The 22,319-nt window shown below is 48.0% G+C and overlaps 1 protein-coding gene across 4 annotated transcripts in view; it reads left to right on the top strand.

Moving 5' to 3' along the window:
• The window catches only part of ZBTB7C (zinc finger and BTB domain containing 7C), a 246,159-nt gene that overhangs the window by 204,732 nt on the left and 19,108 nt on the right, over positions 1–22,319 (top strand). Inside the window, exon 1 of one of the 4 annotated variants that reach the window (XM_082241984.1) lies at positions 3,396–3,482. The exons of the other annotated variants lie outside the window; for them this stretch is intronic. The gene's annotated coding sequence lies outside the window, so the exon portion shown is untranslated. Of the gene's footprint in view, positions 1–3,395; positions 3,483–22,319 lie in introns of those variants that run through there. 4 annotated transcript variants of the gene reach the window in all.

Genomic DNA, 22,319 nt, shown 5'->3' with positions numbered 1-22,319 from the left:
GAAACTTGGTTGAATTCACTTTTGAGGCAAACCTAATTTGCACTTTCTGAAGCAATGCATAAATGGAAAATACAGCCATCCTTTGAAATTTGCGCTGCTCCGAATTTTGCTGAATTTTCACAAGGACTTTTTTTAAAAACCAACAACAGCAAAAAGATAGCAAACTGATGTGTAAATGCAGAGAAGCAAACTTAAGACTGGAAAAATGAGAAACTGAGAGAAACCCATGGCTGGATTAACCATTAAGCAAAATAAGCACAGGCTTAGGGCATCAAGGAAAGGGGGACACCATAGAAATTTTCCATTGCCGGATTTTTGATGTTAACGGCCACAAATTGCTCAGCTGAACATTCGTTTTCTCAGCTAAAGTATATTAAAAATCCCAACAGAACAACTATGCAACAAGGCAGGCTGTGTGCCTCATCTCTACTAAGTATTGAAGCAGATTTGTTTAGAGGATCTGATCAAAGACTTTGCAATTAGAAAAAGTAAGAGAATTTCCCCCCAGATAGAAACAAAGTGGAAGTATACACAAATAAACATCGTTTCCCATCTTCTTGTAGGTTTTGTTTCATTTCAAAAAATAAAATTTTATTTTAAGGTTGTTAAACAGTGGTACCTCGGGTTAAGAACTTAATTCGTTCTGGAGGTCCGTTCTTAACCTGAAACTGTTCTTAACCTGAGGTACCACTTTAGCTAATGGGGCCTCCCGCTGCTGCCATGCCACTGCTGTGCAATTTCTGTTCTCATCCTGAAGCAAAGTTCTTAACCTAAGGTACTATTTCTGGGTTAGCGGAGTCTGTAACCTGAAGTGTCTGTAACCTGAAGCATCTGTAACCTGAGGTACCACTGTATTTTGAATTAGATGTATATGGGGGCACCAAAATCCTTTAAGCGCTTGGGGCCTCTAAATGTCCTAATCCGGCTCTGCAGAAACCAAAATTGGTGGATTCATCCGTCTCTGATCTACGGATATAAAATAGGAAGAGGTACTCTTGTTGTTGTCTACAGCTGCCCACTGAGCGTACAATCAGCAGCAAACCTGAGTTTGCAATGTGTGGAACAGACCTCCGTGTTCTCACCTTCGGTGGTGAAATGCCCTCCCCTTTTCACACCATGCCAGGCAGGCAGAGCCGCCAGCTTGGGAAGGGCAGCCTCAAAGTCTGAGGGCCATGGAGTCTGATGCCAAGAGAGCCTGAAATCCCAGCTGCGCTCTGTGTTTGCCAAATGAGAAAACGCTGGGCGCTCTGCCATGCTAGAGAGAGCCGCAGCCTGATCCCTGGAAGTTAGCAGCCAGGGAGGTGGAAGCTGGCAAACCGCCTCCCACGCACCGAGTTCTGTCCATAGAGGCTGGAAATTCTGCCGCGGACGTGTTTCCAGGTGAAATCCGAGGAAGGAAGAAAGACATCAGTGGAAAAACCTGGCCCTTGAGGCCTCCAGGATGCCAGGGGCCTTTGGAGACAACAAGCGCGAGCCTTTAGAAAAGAAGACCTCTGGGCTCACAGGGGAACGTTGCTATTCAAACTGGGTAGAACGCGAGATAATTGAATCCCAAAATATATGACGAGGGCAGCATATGCCCTGAAAGTAAGTTATTACATGAGCACTGTTCCACAGCATTTGATATTTTCATTTGCATACAGTGGTACCTCGGGTTACATACACTTCAGGTTACAGACTCCGCTAGCCCAGAAATAGTACCTCAGGTTAAGAACTTTGCTTCAGGATGAGAATAGAAATTGTGCTCCGGCAGTGCGGCGGCAGCGGGAGGCCCCATTAGCTAAAGTGGTGCTTCAGGTTAAGAACGGACCTCCAGAACGAATTCAGTACTTAACCTGAGGTACCACTGTACATTCATTCGAAATAAGATGGGTTTATGAAGCAATTCTATATCCTCCCACCACACTGACGAAGAATTATACGAAACAAGTAGTCTATATCCGGAATCACTGTTCAGTGTTGGACATCATATTTGCTGAATACACAAAGCTTCACAGCTTGTCTGTCATCGTACAAAGTCTGGTTCCTCTCTTCATTTAAAGATTTTCAGAGACTTTGAGACGAAAGATTTCATTTTGGACTTGTTATGGTTTGAAGGAATTCTATAAAAGGTTGCTTATTGCATATGTACATGGTCATCGTGTTGCCTAGACGTTGCTGACGTTCTCTTTGCAACACAGGGGTTCGTTTGGTTACTGAAAGTAAGTGGGACAAACACCACCACCTTTTGCACACAGGTGCAAAAACCACTACCGCCTGGTGCACAAGAGTGAATAAAGATGCGAAGTCCATGTGGTCACTCGTTGGCTTTTGTTCTAAAGCCATTGCACCAACCTGCTAGGACAGGGGCTGCCTGTTCCATTTTGTGACTAAATTTTGACTTTGGAGGACTCAACCAATATTTATGTGAATCTGCCTGCCTGCAAGTCTGTTTCTGTGCCCCTGTAATGCCTGCTCGGCTTGAACAGCTTGCAAAGAAAGAAATCAGACTGTTGCAAAGACATTCTAACACTCTGGGACTCCTGCCTTTGAAGGATATTGTCAGGGAACTGCCATCAGCTCAGAGGCGAGAGGTGGAAGGGCAGTTGTGTTACAGGGAGCCTCCGAAGATCTTGCAAAGCAGTTCTTCCTCTGGCGAGGAGGGAAGCCCCACCTCCAGTGGGGAGGAGGTGCAGGGAGCAGGAGATGCTAGGGAGAGGCTCAACACCGAGCCTGAGCAAAGCGGAGGGGAGGCAAGTCCCCCTTTGCCAGCGCCCATTCTGCGCAGTAGTCTTAGGCGCAGGGAGGGGAGGAGAAGGTTGGGGGTCACACAGCTGTTATGCTGGGGAAGGTATAAGGACTGACTTCCCACTCCCAGATTCTGCTAGGGACTAAGCAGACATGGACTTGCAACGCTCTGCACTGTAAATAGTTGTACAGATAATAAAGCCTGGAAAAGACAGACTGGAGTCTTGCCTGTTTGCTCTCGAGCAACCGCACCAGCACCTGACAGATATGGACCATATAATGTCCGCCCCCTGTTATCTAGGGTAATGAGGAGCTGAAACAATATGATGTGTGATTTGGTGACATGCAAAATTGCATGTATTGACTTGAAGTTAATAAAGAGCAATGGAGGACATAACCTAGGACGGAAATGACACACAAACCATATTAGTTAGTAAGATTAGTTATCTTCTTTTTGCTGGCTGCATCCAAGTAGACACACAACCCATGAAGTGTTGTACCAAACCCAGATTCCCTTTCCATACAGCCACATGAATTTGTATTTATTTGCATGCCCAGAAGTAGCATTGAGTTTTTGGTACTATATTTAAGCCTGGCTTGAATAAAGTTCAGCGGGGAGCACTCTGACTATAGGTGGGCTGTGTGCCTTTTCCGTCTGAGTTCCAGGAGCTGCAAATTGTTGGTGCTCTCCTTTTTTAAAGGTCCTTTCAACTAGGACTGAACAGCTCTTCAAAAGGAGCACCATCATCTGTAAAGTAAGAGACACCGCCAGCTTAGCATGGTGCTAGACCTCTTTTCTAGCCACCATGCTAAATCATTTTTGTCTGCTTCCTCCTTCCCTCTCTTACTTCTTCCTTGCGCCTCTTCCTGCGTTTCCCCCAACTCTCTGTCTTCCCATCTTCCTCCCCTTTCTTTGTTAGGAAAAGAAACAAATAAAATGAGAGTTGAGCCATTGGTACGACCTCCCTTATGTAGAAGCAAGGGCAGTAATGGGTCACGATGCAACAGCTGAAGACTCCTGCCCTGGGAGACTCTCCCATATTACAGAATTGTAGAGTTGGAAGGGACCCTGAAAATCAATTACAGTGGTGCCCCACAAGACGAATGCTTCGCAAGACGAAAAACTCGCTAGACGAAAGGGTTTTGCGGTTTTTGAGCTGCTTTGCAAGACGAATTTCCCTATGGGCTTGCTTCGCAAGACGAAAACATCTTGTGTTTTTTGCAAGTTTGTTTCCTTTTTCTTAACACCCTTAATACAGTTGCGACTTGACTTCGAGGAGCAACTCATAGAACGCGGTGTGGTAGCCTTTTTTGAGGTTTTTGCGATTTTTGAAGCTTTCCCAAAACTTTTCCGACACGGTGCTTCGCAAGGCGAAAAATTCACTAGACGAAAAACTCACGGAACGAATTAATTTCGTCTTGCGAGGCACCACTGTATTCCAACCCCCTGCAATGTAGGAATCTCGCTAAAGCATCTAGCCAACCTCTCCAAGGAAGGAGAGCCCAATACTTCTGGAGATGTCATACGCCCTCCCATCAGGTGTCAAAGAGAAAAATAACTACCAAACTTTTAGAAAACATCTGAAGGCAGCCCTGTTTAGGGAAGCTTTTAATGTTTAATAGGTTATTGTATTTTAGTGTTTTGTTGGAAACCGCCCAGAGTGGCTGGGGAAACCCAGCCAGATGGGCGGGGTATAAATAATAAATAATAATATATCATCATCATCCAGTGCTACTAATACTCGTTTTGTTCTGCCTTGCCCCCCACCCTCTGCAGCTCAGAGCTGTCTCTGCCAGCTTACATGGGGGGAAACTGAGGCAACAAATGAAAGTCAGATGACAAGCCATTAGCAAGTACGGAAGGCAATGGGCCTCAATTATCTATTAACCAACACAGAGCATGACACAAAGGCAGGAAGGAGCGATTTAAGCTCTAGCAGGAAATCTTTTCTTCAGGACGTCTTCTGTAGTTGGATGGATTAGCGTAATGTTGTGTATGGATCTTAATCCCTTCCTTACTGCCTTGCACAAATCAACATGGAAAAGGGAACCATCTTTTTGTTGTTGTTGCTGCTGCTAGGTTGGTGCTGTTGAGAGAAAGGCAGAGGTTGGGAGCTGGGAGCTTCACCCATGCTGTGGGCCTTGTTGCTGGTGTCTGGGAAGCAGTGAAACCTTCCTCATTACTGTTGTGTGGAATTGTGGTGTGTGGGGGTACTTTTTGTGTGTGTGTGTGTTTCAACAGCAGATTTCACGTTGCCTCTTGCGATAGTGAGCATGGTCCCAGAATCATACAGTCTGTATAAGAGATTCTGGGTTTTGTTTGTGTGTTGTTTGGTTACATTTTTATACAGTGGTACGTCGGGTTACAAACACCTTGGGTTACAAACACTTCAGGTTACCAACTCCGCTAACCCAGAAGTAGTACTAGTAGCACCAGGATGAGAACAGAAATCACGCGGTGGCGGTGCGGCGGCAGCGGGAGGCCCCATTAGCTAAAGTGGTACCTCAGGTTAAGAACGTTTTCAGGTTAAGAACGGACCTCTGGAATGAATTAAGTTCTTAACCTGAGGTAAGCCACCCAGAGTGGCTGGGGAAACCCCGCCAAATGGGCTTGATATTAATAATAAAATAATCATCATAAGAGATCATTTAGTTCAACTGCCTGCTGACGAAGTAAATAGAGTACTATCTGCGTCCTTTTCAGGGGTGAACGAAAGCTAACCAACACCCAGGGTGGGGCAAAACGCCGACTGCACATGCATTGCACCGCTACGTATGATGCATGCATAGTGTCGCTACATACAGCGCATGCGTGCAGCACCGTGCACACGTTGTACGTAGTGGTTTGCCGCTGCCGCCACCTGAGCACTGTGCAGACGGTGGTAAGATCCTCCACTTTTGGCTGCGGCGGCGGCAGAGGGATCCCAAACTGCCCATATGTCGTTTGGGCGGCGCTGACGGCAAACCACTATGTACAGCGCATGTGCAGCGTTGCTACGTACAGTGCGTGCGTTGTACATAGCGGTTTGCTGGCGGCGGCTCTTGAACGCCGTACGGACAGTGGCGGGACCCTCTGCTTATCTAGTCTATCGCCCTGCTCTCACAGGGGAATCTGAATTCCACCCCAGACTGCAACAGTCCCGATAGGTGGGATATTATGTTCTTTGTTTTTGTCTACATGTATAGGATTCTACATGCACAGCCCGTATTTGAATGTCCAGACTGTGTGTGGAGCCATCAGAAGTGGGGTCAGCACCCTTGCTGCCATGGAGGGCAGTGTCTCTCTTCTCCCCTGTGCCAGGAGTGGGTTCTCTTCTTGGCTAGATTTCAAAAGCGCCCTGTGGGTCATCAGTTCAGCCTCCTGCAAGAGTTGATCTGCCCCTCTTCTGTCCAGCAAACTTTTTGAGCAAACTTTTTCAGCAGGGGGCCTGTCCACTGTCCCTCAGATCTTGTGGGGGGACGGGGCGGACTATATTTTGAAGGGGAAAAAATGAACGAATTCTTATGCCCCACAAATAACCCAGAGATGCATTTTAAATAAAAGGACACATTCTATTCATGTAAAAACAGGCTGATTCCTGGACCATCTGCAGGCCAGATTTAGAAGGCGATTGGACCGGATCCGGCCCCCGGGCTTTAGGTTGCCTACCCATGGACTAGAGATAGAAGGGGTGGCACAGAGAGAGAGAGGGGGGACCCCTGAGAGATTGCTCCAAAGGGAACATGGGTCTTGAGTTAGGACAATGGTTGCCTCCACACACTCAGCATGGTTACAATGGGGACAGGGAGTATCGGCCAATCTTAGATGGTAAAGGAAAAAACCAAACAAAGCCAGCCTTTCACTTCCACTGAACAGGCCCACAGTGCCGCAGAGATTGCTTCCTGAAATTTCTCCTTCCTAAGGCCCGGGAACCTGATGCCACATTGAGTGATTATCCTGGAACTGCACACTAGAAGGATTAAGGAGGCTGTAACACAAACCCTTATTTGTGTGGTCACTATTTAGGGCGGTGCTGAATATTCAAGTTGAAACTGGATATCTCAGCAGAGTTGAATCCTCCCTCCGAAAAATACTTTGATTGTGTGAATGTTCACCTCCCCCGCTCCCTTTTGAATAAAAGCGCTGTTTGGCATCATTTCATCCCCTGGCTCCTGCACCTTCCTAAACTAGTCACATGGGTGATTTCGACGGATTGAACGTGCATGGGTTGGGGAGCACATGTTGTAACAGCCTCGCTGGAAGCTGAGCAGGTCTTGGGTTTGGTCACTTCCTGGATGAAGTTCCGGAGTTGCTGGGTCAGGGAGTAGCTCCCCCATGTGGTGAACCACTGAATAGCAGGTGGCAGCTCCTTGCGAATTACCCTCAGGCCCTAAATTGGCTCTTCTCTCCTACTGAAGTTCCCATTTGAAGCCCGCAAATGCAGCCTCTTTTTTGGTCTTCTAAATATGGCAACCCTAATCTATCATCTATCTATATCTATCTATCATCTATCTATCTATCTATCTATCTATCTATCTATCTATCTATCTATCTATCATCTATCTATCTATCATCTATCTATCTATCTCTATCTATCTATCTATCTATCTATCTATCTATCTATCTATCTATCTATCTACCTACCTACCTACCTACCTTATAAAAAATATATATATTTTTATTAATTTTTACATGAAATTTCCAAAAAACATACAACATATTTTCTCATCTTATTCAGTGTTTTGGACTTCCATCAACCACATCTGAAGACTTTTCAGTCTTTTTCAGTAGATCTGCATTTCATTAATTTCACTATTACTTTTAATAGTCCTTCACTAAAAATTCTCTTCATACTTTTCTCTGCAATATTTCATGTAGTCCTCCTTGCAAAACTTCTTGCAATCCTACTAGCATAATCTGTTGATTACAATTGCTTTTCAAATAGTTCGCATATTTACTCCGGTCCTCTGAGAATCTCTGATCCCCCAGGTTTAGAATCCTTCCTGTCACCTTGTCTAATTCTGCATAGTCCATTAATTTCATCTGCCATTCCTCTTTCGCCGGTAATTCTTCTTGTTTCCATTTCTTGTTTCCATTTCTGTGCCAATATTCTTGCTGCTGTATCTATCATCTATCTAGCTATCTAGCTATCTAGCTATCTAGCTATCTAGCTATCTAGCTATCTAATCTATCTATCTTATCTATCGGCCCAAACATATGCAAATATCCCACCGTACTCCTGTCTGCAAGATGGAAAAACACAAATCCATTGGGGTCAGAAACCGACAGCAACTGGGAGACCCGGCCATTGTCCTTCCCCCCCCCAAAGGAGCTGCCGCTTCTCTCCGGTGTGACCTGCTATGCTCTTGCTCTCTCAACCACATACACAGTTGTTTTCTTAAACAGCTCTCCTGTTTGCTGACGCTGCATTTCCAATCGCAGCTGTGGACTGGCCTGAGTAGTTTGTGGCAAAGGGGAATGACTCAGCAGAGGAAAGGGAGGAGGAGGAGGAGGAGGAGAAGACACAGGGAGCGTTGTCATTGCTGGAGGCTTGGTTCCTGCCCCCCTTCGAATGAGAGAGTCGGAGGAGGAGGACGGGAACCCTAATAGCCAAGATGGTGGCTTTTGTAGGTGGCTGCTGCCAGATAGAATTTCTGGTTTCACCAGCCTGGAAAAAAGCAGAGTCCTCTTCCCCTTGCCCAGATTTAAAATGCCTTGGTTGGGGTTTTTTTAGAAAAAGCTGTCCCTTAGCTCCATTTTCATTTGTTTCTGGCCCCCAGAAAGCAGGGGAGGAAATTTCAGACATTCCGTGCACCATTTCTGTCTTTCTCATCTGCCCGCTTGAATCAAGGAGGTACTTCAGCTTGCACTTTTGCCTTGCTTTGTGGTTGGCAGCTGTGGACTCTACCCTATCGGTTTCAAGCCTTTGGTTGGTACATTTCCTTTGCCTGCAGTGGTATTCTGTACCCGAGGGTTGAGCATAGCATAGACTTGAGACCTGCTGGCCAATTCCTTGACCATTTGAAGGAAATCAGCAAGGGTTTCTGATCTCCCCTGGCTTGCTTTACTAATGCCAACAAACTGGACTAGTAGACAGCCGATGATGCAGGACAGGCGAAAGGAAGAACTAAACTCATTCCCACAAGAGGCAGTGAGGGACACCAACCTCTAGAAGGGTTTAAAAGAGGATTGGACAAATTCATGGATGAGGCCTGTTGACGACTGCTAGCCATGTTGGAGCCAATGTTCTTTCTCTTCACAGTTGGAGGCAATACGTAATGGTTTCAAAAACCAGTTTCTGGAAACCACCGGAAGGGAGAGTGCTGTTGTTGTGCTTGAATCCTGCTTGCAGGTTTCCCATGGGCATCTAGTTGTCCACTGTGAGAACAGAATGCTGTGCTAGACTGGCCATTGGCCTGAACAGCAGGCACTTCTTATGTTCTTATATGTTCTTATTTCCTGCCCATTCTGGTTGAATTGTTGAAATGAAGAAAGCAGGGTGTGTGTGGGGGGGGGTTGGTGGGAGTGTCCCCCACGAGTGGATTTTCACATATGGGAGGGCTGTGATTGTGCTGGGTCTGGGGGTAACCCGTGAAACGCAGTCCAGGACCGGACCAGAATCCGAAGGTTCCACTAGGAGTCAGTCCAACAGAGCCAAGGCAGGACACGAGGCAGGAAACCAGGCAAGGACAGGTACAGGATCTCAGGCAGGATCTAGCAAATAGCAATGTTGCTCCTGCAACCTGGGACAGGGTCCGACAGCCTTTTATCTTTGTCGGGGTAACGGCCGGTCCTGTTCCCACGGCGACTCACCTCCCTGTTTCACCTGAAGGCGAGCACTCCTCCTGCGAGTACTCAGGTCTCTCCTTCTCTCAGACCTTAGTCTTCAGCTTGGGAGATGTTGGTGGGTTACTAGACCCAGGGGCGCCTCAGCCTCCCCTGACCCAACCGGTAGTGGAGCATCTGTAAGTGATGGCCCAGCTGAAGGCAATGAGGTAATCCCTGCATCTGGAGCCAGGGCAGGCTCAGGCCCCTGACTCAGCCCAGTTGGTGCTTGTTGCAGGGGAACCTGTGCAGACTGGGACTCTTCAGGATCAGGCCCCAGACTTGGTTCAGATGATGCCTGAGGCAAAGGATCTGGTGCAGATTGAGTCTCCTCTGGTTCTGAGCCCGAGTCCCAGGCCATCACAGTGATCTCCTTTTGGTTCTGGAACTCAGAACAAGTTCCTGGGCTCAGAATTGTTTAATTCGCCCTGGAAGCTTGTTGTGTGGATATCTATAAAGGTACCCCTGCCCGTACGGGCCAGTCTTGTCAGACTCTAGGGTTGTGCGCTCATCTCACTCTAGAGGCCGGGAGCCGGCGCCGTCCGCAGACACTTCCGGGTCACGTAGCCAGTGTGACATCGCTGCTCTGGCGAGCCGGCACCAGCGCAGCACACAGAAACGCCATTTACCTTCCCGCTATAAAGCGGTACCTATTTATCTACTTGCACTTAGGGGTGCTTTCAAACTGCTAGGTGGGCAGGAGCTGGGACCGAATGACGGGAGCTCACCCCGCCGCGGGGATTCGAACCACCGACCATACGATCGGCAAGTCCTAGGCACTGTATTTTTACCCACAGCGCCACCCGCGTCCCGTGGATATCTATAGCATGAGCCAAAGCTAGCAGCGAGCAAGTGGAAGCACCTACGTGATAGCTAGCTCCTTCCTCTTTCCCCAGTCTGCACCAGTACCAGTAAGTGCTGGGAATGGCAATTCTGAAGCCTGTTTGCTCAGATGCAACTGAATGAGCCAACTCTTCCTGGGTAGCCGCTGCCGGTCTCTGTGGACAGTCGTGAGCTAGATGAACCAATGGTGTGACTCACTATTAGGGAGCTTCATATGTTCCTATTCTCCCCTACTCTTCAAACAAAATATATTGGGGTGTTAAGGTGAAGCATGCCTCCCATGTTAATTCTGCAAGCCGTGTGGAATTGGTGATAAGCTCTTGGTAGGTGCAATGCGGGAAGGCGTGGAGCCCGAGAGAGAGAGGGCCAGTTGATTGATGTCATTGCCTTGGTACACAAAATATATTTCGTTGCAGTGGAGCTCTTGGAGCAGAAGCTACTGGATGAGGAGGGTGGGAGAGGAAATCTCATCTCAGGAAATCAACTCCGCCGATTTGTATTTAATTGCCGTCCCCCTCGATAAGGAACGGTCCCAGAACCCAACAGCTGTCAGCACCCACACGGCCAGAGAGTTAAAATTATGGGCAAAGAGGAGGCCAGGATGTTTAAATATGGAAGAGGGACGGCCTGGACCGAAACTTGAGCAAATCGAACCTGCTTGTTATGATCATGCTATTACATGGAAATGTGCAATTATGTCCGAAAATTGCATGTTTCTGCTGGTGGGTCAGGCAGTCGGCGTTTTACTCATTTCCTCCACAAAGGGATAGAATGGAAATCGCCAGATGCCAACTGCTGAGGGGAGGGAAAACTCCCCTCCCCTTCCAAGACATTTTGACTCAACTTAAGGTCATTTGGAACGCTATTACGGGGCCCTTGTCAAGGACAGAAAATCCCAGGTTCCTGGTGGCCGTGCACTTAGAATATTGATTCTAGTTCCTAGAGAAGTGGTGGTGACTCCAGGAAACCTAAACTGTCTTCTTCCAGCTCTACTGGTCCCTACTTGCTTTCTAAGCCTTCACTGGACATTTCTAGAGCTCTCCAGCTTACCTTATGCTGCTTGTTGTGTTTGGGTTTTGGTACTGACATTATGGAAGACTTTCCCAAGGTGCTTGGCTGTGCCCTAAGAGTTTTCCAGATACTTACTCCAGATACTTCAAGATCATCACCCATTACAAGTCTGTTTCTGGGTTTGATTCAATTTTTAATTTCAAAGTTTTAAGCCAATGTATCTGAGCAGCAGCCTACTCCCGTAGGTATCTGCCTAGTTGTTGAAATGATCTAAGATCCGACTCTGGGTGCGTTGCACATATCTTCCGAAGGAAGGTGTGTAACTACCAGTGCCAGGGTCTTCTAAGTAATGGCCCCTTGCTTGTAGAGCTCTTTCTTCTTTCCATTTGTTGATGCCTAATTCATTGACTTTCAGGTTCCGGGTGAAGGCTGAGGCTGCCATCCCAGCTCCTTTCACCTGGGAGTAAGCCCTGCTGGATTCAGGAGGATTTACATCTGAGTAGACCAAGTTAGGGTTGCTTCCCCATGCATTGGGTTCGTGGCAGAAAATCTGCTTCGCTAAGAAAAAGTCGCAGGCAGAATCTGTTGCATTTCCAGACCAGGGTGGGGTTTTTAATCACAGAACACCACTCACTGAAGCGAAGTGCTGCGTTGGTCTAGTTCGCGAGCAGGAGACTGGTTGGGAATCTCAGTTCTTTTGGCGTTGACCTTTCTGCAGCCAAAACAGCACCGCCAAGGCAGACAAAGAGCTATCAGCAGGCTTGGGGAGACACTAGATCAGCAGTTCTCAACCTGTGGGTCCCCAGATGTTGTTGGACTACAACTCCCATCATCCCTGAGCTCTGGCCTTGCTAGCTAGGGGTGGTGGGAGTTGTAGTTCAACAACATCTGGGGACCCACAGGTTGAGAAAGGCTGCACTAGATGAAGATGGAGCACGCTCCTTGGGCACAGAATGCTGTCTGAGGGGGAAAGCGGAACACCATGGGTGAGGTGCTAATGGAAGGGAGTATTTGGAAAAGGGGCCAGGGCTGCATGGCTGCAGCCCTGAACAAGAATATTCCAGAGGGCAACCCCATTTTTGCACATATCCTCCCTTTTTTTTACTTGCTCTCCCTCCCTTAAAAAATAAATTAAATAAATACCGGCTACACTATTGCTTCTCTGTAGTAGGCAATTTTTCACAGCAGAGAATCTGAAGTTGAAAAGAGGGGTGGAGTAGGGACACGACGAACCCCGAGATAAATCTTGAAGCACTGCAGATTGCAAAGCAAAGCCTCTTTCAGAGGCTGGGGTGGGTTTGGCTGCGGTTTCGCAAATATAGTCTCCAGGGTGTGTCCAGGGGAGGTTTGCAATAACAAACTTGGCCTGAGCCCCACATGCCAAAAGGAGAGACAATGGCAGGTTTCCCCCTCCGGCTGTGATCTTGTGGTGTTGTGTGGTTGGGTGTGTGTGTGTGCGTTGGAGGAGTGGCGGGGGGGGGGCGAAAGAGAGAGCAGAGGGAGGGTTGTTGATTGCTGGTGCTCATAAGGCGGTTCAGGAGATTTATGAGCCAAAGTCTGCCTCGCTTGGAATGCTTCGTGGCTCGGGGGAGTGGGCGTCTCGGCGGATTAATGGATTCTGGTTTTTACCTTGCAAGCTTGAATTTCAAACCCCAACCCTGTACAGACTGGCTTGAAGTTTATTTTCAGCCAGTGATGGCTGCCGTTTTTATATGCAGAACAGAGAAGGCTGCTCCCAACCAAAGCTCTTTCAGGTCATACACACTCTCTCCATGTACAGAGTCCATTCCTGAACCACTACAAAGACCGGGCTCTCGTTCAACAATTTTTGACCCCTTCCTGCACAAGTGTCTCCCATAAGCCCTGTGCGTAGGGCGTGCCTTTCCTCATCACTCCTCAAAAAGCGAGCACCGTTTTGCATAAAAATGCACATGTGCTAACTTATTTGCAAATTAAGAAACAATTGCAGTCACAGGGCCGTCTTAAGCATATCTGGCGCCGTGGTGCAAAGCTCCCTCTGGCGGCCCCCTCCCCCTGTTTCCCAGAGTTTTTTTTAGGGAGGACGGTGTTGCCGGCGGGGCTGGAGGAGGTGGGGAGCAGCTGGAGGGTGGCTCCTCCGGTGGGAAAGAGGCAGAGGCTGGACGCAGGGCCTCACGGTTCAGCTGGCCACTTTGTGCCACGGTGGCCATGGCAGACGGAGGCTCAGGGTGCAGCGCTGCTTCGGCGTGGCATGGCAGAGGCGGGTGAGGGCGGCGAGCTGATGCCAGGAGGTGCCGCGTCCAGCATCCGCCTCTTCCCTGGCACCCTCCAGAACTTGGCGCCCCGGCGCCCCGCACCACTAGCCTCTATGGGTAAGATGCCCCCGTGCAGTCATTTAAATTAGACATGCGTCTCATCATAGCTGGGAAGATTGGGACCAGGTGAACGCCTGCTATCCAGTTGCTACTAACTTGGATGGAGAGCTTCAAAGCTCCCTCCTGCTTACCCTTGTTTAGGTTCTTCATCTTCAAACTGAACCAAGCCGCCTTTCAAATAGAGGACGGTGCTCTGTAACAAGGCCGCTCTACCCACGAGGAAGCTTTGCCAGACAGGCTGTACCTCTTCTAGCAGGAGCAAAGTCCCATCTTTTAGGACACGCCATTTGGTTGTAAAGAAGACAGGGGCAGGCAATATAGTGCCCTCCAGATATAATAATAATAATAATAATAATAATAATAATAATAATAATAATAATAAAATTATTACTTATACCTTGCCCATGTGGCCAGGCCTCCGCAGCCACACTGGGTGGTTTCCAACAGAATATTAAAACATGATAAAATATCAAACATTAAAAACTTCCCTAAACAGGGCTGCCTTCAGATGTCTTCTAAATGTCAGGTAGTTGTTTTTCTCTTTGACATCTGCTGGGAGGGTGTTCCACAGGGCGGGTGCCACTACCGAGAAGGCCCTCTGCCTGGTTCCCTGTAGCTTCACTTCTCACAGTGAGGGAACCACCAGAAGGCCCTCAGTGGACCTCAGTGTCCGGGCAGAATAAAGGTGGTGGAGATGCTCCTTCAGGTATACTGGGCCACAACTTCCATCAGCCTTGGCCAACGTGGCTGATGGTAATGAATTAAGAGAGTTGTGGTCCACAACATGTGAAGGGCACCAGGTGTCTCCTGCTGGTGTAGATGATTATCAGGTTCTACAGAGCGTTGTCCATGTGTAAGGTGGTTTGCACAATTTAAGAGAACAGAGCTGGATTTTGGGGAGCACGGTGGGTTCCCCCATACTGGGCACTGAGCTGCAGAGGTCAGCGTGACTATGATGTACTGAACGTGTACAACAGAAGGCGAGAGGTGGCGGGGGGCACATTTTGACCTTGCATAGGGCGCTGCTGAAATTTGAATTACCAAAATCTGCCCCTGCCTAAGAGTCATGCAGTCTATAAATCAAGATGCAACTGAGGAGGAAGAGAGAAATGTGGACACAGCAGTATGCACTTATTGCAGTTGCCTGTACAGTGGTACCTTGGTTGTCAAACTTAATCCATTCCAGGACTCCTGGAAAGATTCAAAAACCAAGGCGTGGCTTCTGATAGGCTGCAGGAGCTTCCTGCACTCAATCGGAAGCCATGGAAGCCACGTCGGATGTTTGGCTTCCCAAAAATGTTTGCAAACCGGAACACTCACTTCTGGGTTTGCGGCGTTCGGGAGCCAAAACATCCGAGTACCAAGGCGTTTGACATCCAAGGTACGACTGTACTTAGGACCTTCCAGCGTCCTTTGTATTGTGCAGTCACAACAATTTGCGCTCATGATGATATCGGGGCAGTCATACCCAATCCTGCTTCTGATACTGTTTGTACCTGGAAAGGTTTCCAGGTGGATGTGCTGTTTTGCTTCCAGTTGGCGCGCATCATGCAACATACAAAACGAATATGAACAAAAGGAAGACAAAACAATGTTAACATCCCATCAGTGGGTACCAGCACACTTGGTTATACTTGATTCAGACTAGTCCAGGTGTCGGAGGATACAAAAACGGAAAAGGAAAGATTATTAATGGATAAATATGCAGACACATATCCTTCCAAACCCCCATGCCATGTTATTGTTTGTTGCATGTTGACACTAAAGCTTTAATTGTGAGCAAACTGTGACTGATGAGAGCTGTGGTTCAAAACATCTGAAGACAACCAGGCCTGTGAAGACTGGGACTGAAACAGTTTGGAAACAGATTATTTGAAGGAACGCCTGCACCCATATAAACCGCCCCCCCCGGCCCAAGACTGGCCTCTGAATCCCCACTTGTAGACTTGCTGTCAACATTCATCAAAATTGTGTGTACTAGAGATGCTGTCTTTTCGTTGGTGGCCCCATATCCCTGGAGCTCTTCCTAGAAGAAGTACAAATGGCTCCTTCCTCATTAGTTTTCACATGTAACATAAAAACCAAATTGTTCAAATCTCCATTCAGTGAAAAGTATTGCGACTTGGGTTTTAAGCTGCGGCTTTTCGCTTTTGTCACTGGGATGTGTTATTCTGATTTTTAAAATAAATAAAATTGTTGCAGGGTTTTAATTCTCTGCCGTAAGCCATCTTGGGTAGTAGCAAGCCCCCAAAGGCATCACTTAATTGCACTCTTAGCAAGGAGTACGCCCGGCAGAACAAAACAGGGCTGACTTCTGAGTAGCCTTGGATAGGACTGCCCAGTTAATAAATAAAACAGAAAGGGGCTAGGAAGAGAAATGGCCGGCTTGCTGTTAGGTGTCACCTTCATCCCTCTCTCTCTCTCGCTCTGTCTCGGTTTCTGCCAGTTTCACCCTGAAGGGCATGAGATTTTGAAGGTCACTGCAGAGCCGGCTGTTGCATCCTGTCCAGCAGTGCAGAGCAACACAGCTGTCGAACTGTCAGGCTGGCCAAAGGGCGGCTGGGAGAGGCCTTTTCTCCGGACTTATGTCAATGTTGTTTAGAGGGCTAGTCGGGATAATTAGCAAATGATCTGAGGGGTGGGGGGTGGAGAGTGCAGTTCTTTTGCTGCAGGTAAACAGGCCTAGCCCTCTAGGTCATTGGAAGACACTGAACTGCGCAGAGACAGAGACAGAGCATTAGGGTTGGGGGATAAATTCGATTCAGTTTGCATTGAAAGGAGAGCCTAACTAAGCCTCTCTTTCCGAAACAATATGTGGACCGAAATGCAGCCATCAAATCTGCCCTTCTCTAAATTTGGCAGTGCAGTTCTTCAGCCAAGCAATGTGTACCAAAAATGCATATGCTCATAATGTACGCTGTGGGTTAAACTACAGAGCCTAGGACTGGCCGATCAGAATGTTGGTGGTTCGAATCCCCATGACGGGGTGAGCTCCCGTTGCTCGGTCCCTGCTCCTGCCAACCTAGCAGTTTGAAAGCACGTCAAAGTGCAAGTAGATAAATAGGTACCGCTCCGGTGGGAAGGTAAACGGCATTTCCGTGCTCTGCTCTGGTTCGCGAGAAGCGGCTTAGTCATGCTGGCCACATGACCCGGAAGCTGTATGCCGGCTCCCTCGGCCAGTAAAGCGAGATGAGCGCCGCAGCCCCAGAGTCATCCGCGACTGGACCTAGCGGTCAGGGGTCCCTTTACCTTTAACTTATGTGCATTTAACATGTGCACATTCAGCTTTGCAGGCTAGGCAATTTTTTAAAAAAAATTTAAAAGCAGGCAGCCATCGGGGGGGGGGGAGAGAACCTTTGGCAATCCTACATTTTCACCCAAAGTGTTTTGACTATACACCGTTTTGGCTTTAAGGGTATGCCTGCGGTGTATTGGTGAAAATGACATTGAAGTTTCCATTGCTGTGTATGAGGGGGAATTGGTTTGCAAAAATGTGTCTATTAGGCAATATAGTGGTACCTCAGGTTGCATGTGCTTCAGGTTAAATACGCTTCAGGTTACAGACTCCGCTAACCCAGAAATAGTGCTTCAGGTTAAGAACTTTGCTTCAGGATGAGAACAGAAATTGTGCTCCGGCGGCGCAGCGGCAGCAGGAGGCCCATTACCTAAAGTGGTGCTTCAGGTTAAGATCAGTTTCAGGTTAAGAACGGACCTCTGGAACGAATTAAGTACTTAACCTGAGGTACCACTGTATTGCACATAACATCCCAAGACTGGGAAAATGAGAAACTGAGAGATACCAAAATGGGTGGCTTTTCCCATTCCTACAGGCTATAGATGAACTGCAACTGTGCTGAAGAGCTCACATTTTCACTTAAGATCTAAACAGGGTCAGCCATGGAAGGAGTCAGTGCTAAGCTTTGTATCTGGAATATTTTCTCTTGGGAAGTGAGCGATAACTAGGGATGGACGAATCTCACTTTCACAAGTTTTTGCCCCGTGTTTCAATCCATTTCTACATTAACCTGCAATTAGAAACCTAAACTTTCCCTCAAAACATGTATTTTCAGCACTGTTGCTGCTTTTGAGGTGAGCTGTACCACTTGCAAAGTGTACAGACTGCTCCCCTCTGTACAGGTGGAAGGAAGTTCTTTGCACCCAGAAAATTAGCTGTTGAGGAACGAGCCAGGCCAGAAGCCTTTCTCCCTGGCATTTTAGCTTTCTGTGTGCAGGAAACCCCTTCGCATGTAGAAGCCCTCAGCTGTGTGAGGTCCTATCCCACAATCTGACACAGCAAAGCCCATGCGCAGGTCTGCCTGTGAGAACAACTTAGCCCAGGTGGGAAAAGGGGTGCCCTCAAAAACAGGTTTCTGTCTTTTGTGCTGAATATAACCAAGGAAGTATCATGAAGGGCATTTACTAGCTGATTTCCCAAGGTTTGAGGTGTCTCGAGTTAATGGTTTAAAACAAAACTTAAATAATACAGAAAACGCGGATTTAACACCACCAGAAAAACCCAAATAACCAGCCAAGCCAAAAGCTGTTGTTTTGCTTTTAATTATTTGCTTGTTTTTATCCTGTATTTTATTTTGTGAACCGCCCTGAGTTCTTAACGATGAAGGGCGGTGTATAAATCCTAATAAATTAAATTAATTGAGGAAGGTTGGCTTGCAAGAGCAGCTGCTCTCGGTTGCTGCTCTCATCCCGTCTCCCAAGGCCGGCCATCCTTCTCCCACACAGTAATTGCCAAGCGAGAGAGGCTGGCTGGCTGGCTGGGAGTGTGGGCAGTGGGCATGGCGCAGAGAGATAACCTCAAGGTCTCAGCTGCTGATTGATCTTCTGTGGGCGGGAGGGAAGTGGCACGCTTGAGGAAGCCCACGCCGTAAACATCGGACTGCTCTGCAATCAGAACACATTCCTTTCCCTCTGTACCCTGAGACAAGCTCCCCTGGACTTTTCGAGGTAGAAGAGTTGTTTAAGATGCACCAGCCATCGAAACCGGTTCTAGGTTTCCAGCAGCGGCCGGGCAGAGAGGTCTCCGAATCTCCTTCACGCGTGTCCAACATGTATGTTTGCTGGTGCCTCTGGTCGTTGCTTGGCTACGTTTGGTTTGTTTAAATAAAAAAAATTCCTTCCAGTAGCACCTTAAAGACCAACTAAGTTAGTTCTTGGTATGAGCTTTCGTGTGCATGCACACTTCTTCAGATACACTGAAGCAGAAGTTGCCAGATCCTTCTATATAGTGAGAAGGTGGGGAGGGGTATTACTCAGAAGGGTGGTGGGAATGGGAGATTGGCAGATAGCTGAGATGAGCCTGTTGATGACTCTTAATGACTGTAATAGGTCTTACAGGAAAAGGCAAGGGGTGAGAAGGTGAGAAATGGCTTAGTCATGTATAATGAGATAAGAATCCAATGTCTTTGTTCAAACCAGGTCTCTCCATGGTTTTGAGTTTGGTAATGAGTTGCAATTCAGCAGCTTCTCTTTCCAGTCTGGTTTGGTTTGTTTGTTTTGCTACGTTTCTGAGCAAGGAAGCATAAGCCATCCACAAGACCGGAAAGGAAAAGAAGGTTTCCTCATTCTTAGAGCCAAACAACATGTGATGTTAAGTGCATAGGAAAAAGTAAAGGGACCCCTGACCATTAGGTCCAGTTGTGACCGACTCTGGGGTTGCGGTGCTCATCTCGCTTTATTGGCCGAGGGAGCCGGCGTACAGCTTCTGGGTCATGTGGCCAGCATGACTAAGCTGCTTCTGGCGAACCAGAGCAGCGCACGGAAACGCCGTTTACCTTCCCGCTGGAGCGGCACCTATTTATCTACCTGCACTTTGACGTGCTTTCAAACTGCTAGGTTGGCAGGAGCAGGGACCGAGCAACGGGAGCTCACCCCATCGCGGGGATTTGAACTGCCGACCTTCTGATCGGCAAGCCCTAGGCTCTGTGGTTTAACCCACAGCGCCATCCACGTCCCGTTATGTGCATAGAATCATAGAATTGTAGAGTTGGGAGGGACCTTGAGGGTCATGTAGCCCAACCCCTTGCAATACAGGGATCTCAACTGAAGCATCCATGACAGATGGTCATCCAAAATCTGCTTCAAAGCCTCAAAGGAAGGGGAGTCCATAACCTCCCAAGGGTGACCGTTCCACTGCTGAACAACTCTTTCCGCATGTTTAATTGGGATCTCCTTTCTTGGAACTTGAAGCCATTGGTTATAGTTCTACCCTCCAGAACAGGAGAAAGCAAGCTTGCTCCCTCTTGATTACCAGTTGCAGCTTTCTTTCTCCGCTGGCTGGTTGGGTGAGCAGGCAGGCAGATTCTCACTATACAGTGGCATCTCGGGTTACAGATGTTTCATAGAATCATAGAATCATAGAATCATAGAGTTGGAAGAGACCACAAGGGCCATCGAGTCCAACCCCCTGCCAAGCAGGAGACACCATCAGAGCACTCCTGACATATGGTTGTCAAGCCTCTGTTTAAAGACCTCCAAAGGAGGAGACTCCACCACACTCCTTGGCAGCAAATTCCACTGTCGAACAGCTCTTACTGCCAGGAAGTTCTTCCTAATGTTTAGGTGGAATCTTCTTTCTTGTAGTTTGGATCCATTGCTCCGTGTCCGCTTCCCTGGAGCAGCAGAAAACAACCTTTCTCCCTCCTCTATGTGACATCCTTTTATATATTTGAACATGGCTATCATATCACCCCTTAACCTCCTCTTCTCCAGGCTAAACATGCCCAGCTCCCTTAGCCGTTCCTCATAAGGTATCGTTTCCAGGCCTTTGACCATTTTGGTTGCCCTCCTCTGGACACGTTCCAGTTTGTTCCAGTTATTCCAGTTTCAGGTTACAGATGCTTCAGGTTACAGACTCCACTAACCCAGAAATAGTACCTCAGGTTAAGAACTTTGCTTCAGGATGAGAACAGAAATCGCACAGCAGCAGCGGGAGGCCCCATTAGCTAAAGTGGTACCTCAGGTTAAGAACAGTTTCAGGTTAAGAATGGACCTCCGGAACGAATTCAGTTTTTAACCCAAGGTACCACTGTACTTCAGTGTATAACAGCAACATGTTTTATTACTGATAACCTTATTATCCTGACCACCATCATACACACTATCAGCAAATTCTTTCTCGGAACGTGGATCCGTATGTAGGCAAAATGGTGCCACCAATTCACAGCCCACCCCCCCCAAATAGGGAGAACCATAAAAACATTCTATATGGGAGGCTAATAAATAAATTGCTGCTGCTGTTACATTGTGCAATGCCTCTGAAAGCAAGTTCACAGAGGAGTCAGCTTCCCCCTGATGCAGGCAAACAACACGCTCTGTGCTGCCTCCAGCCTCTTGGGGCAACTTTGCTGTGCTGCAATGCTCAGGTGTGTTGCAGCGCCCCTGCCCGACCCTCTGCATCCGAGCAAGAGTTGAGCCTATAACACCAAATTTGGACCGGAGCTTGTGCTTCACTCACGCAGTGAAGCTGCACCCTCTGTGCTTGAAAAACCCATGCGGCACAGAACAAGTATTTCAGGGGATGGAAGGATGTGGGAGACACTGCGACCAAGGAGGAGTGCAGCGGCAGGGATAATTAAATGAAGGTGGAGGCCGAAGGCACAGGAGAATAATGGGAGGCGGCTCCATTTGTCGGGAACAGTCTAAATAAAGACCGAGAGCAGACAGAGGAGGGGAGGGAGGGAAGAGTGCAGGGCAGGGTGTGGGATGAGATCACGGAGGGCCTTGAAGGACAGAACAAGGAATTCAATGCCTCGCGCACGGCGAGACGCGATGTGTCTGGGGCACCCGGGAGCAGCCAACGATGTTAATCGTGATTCCCTTAATGTGCTTTCTGAAGGAGCAAAGATGGGGCGGCGATAAGGACTGCAGGAGTAGTGAGATGATAGATGGGCATTTAGGGTGGGGAAGCAGAGACAGGAAGGGCAGGGAGGCACCTTTGTGGGAAGGTGGCTGGGGACGCTTTGTGCTGGGGACGGGAAACAAAAATTCAGTGTCAACGTAAGCTGGAATCTATAGCCTGGGTAATCATGGCAATATTGATGGGGTGGCGCGTGGTGATCAGACAGGGTCCCCGGACGTTTCACCGTCTATTGATCCCTGTGCCACCACTTTATTTCCCGCTGCCACCACCCAGGCCCTACCTGGTAAAATACTGAGTCCAGTCAGGGTTAAATTGGAACATAAACTTTTGTTTATTTATTGCAGTTTAACAAGCGTGTGGTTTCATAAACAGTATCAGTCAATTACATTCATGGGGGTGCCTATCCAGGCCTATAACTTCCGCTCCCTGCTCTCACTCACTAAACCACCTCTCAGATATTTACTTGTCTACCTAGCCCCTAACTGCTCCTGACTCAGCCTATTTTGCTACACCAACTCAACCTACCCACAGACTCTATCTCAATTCACTCCCACTCCAACCAACCACCCAACTCCCAACAAACTCCTCCCTTCACCCCTCCCAGAGCTGGTTTTATAGTCCCTCTGACTCCACCCCCTGGATTCTGACTGGGCAGTCTGTTTAACTATTTCACCTCCAGCACTCTCTCATATGTTAACGTCAC

This window comes from Podarcis vaucheri (assembly GCF_965113315.1).
Source record: "Podarcis vaucheri genome assembly, chromosome: 11".
Classification (NCBI taxonomy): Eukaryota; Metazoa; Chordata; class Lepidosauria; order Squamata; family Lacertidae; genus Podarcis; species Podarcis vaucheri.
This window is presented reverse-complemented; position numbering and strand designations above follow the sequence as displayed.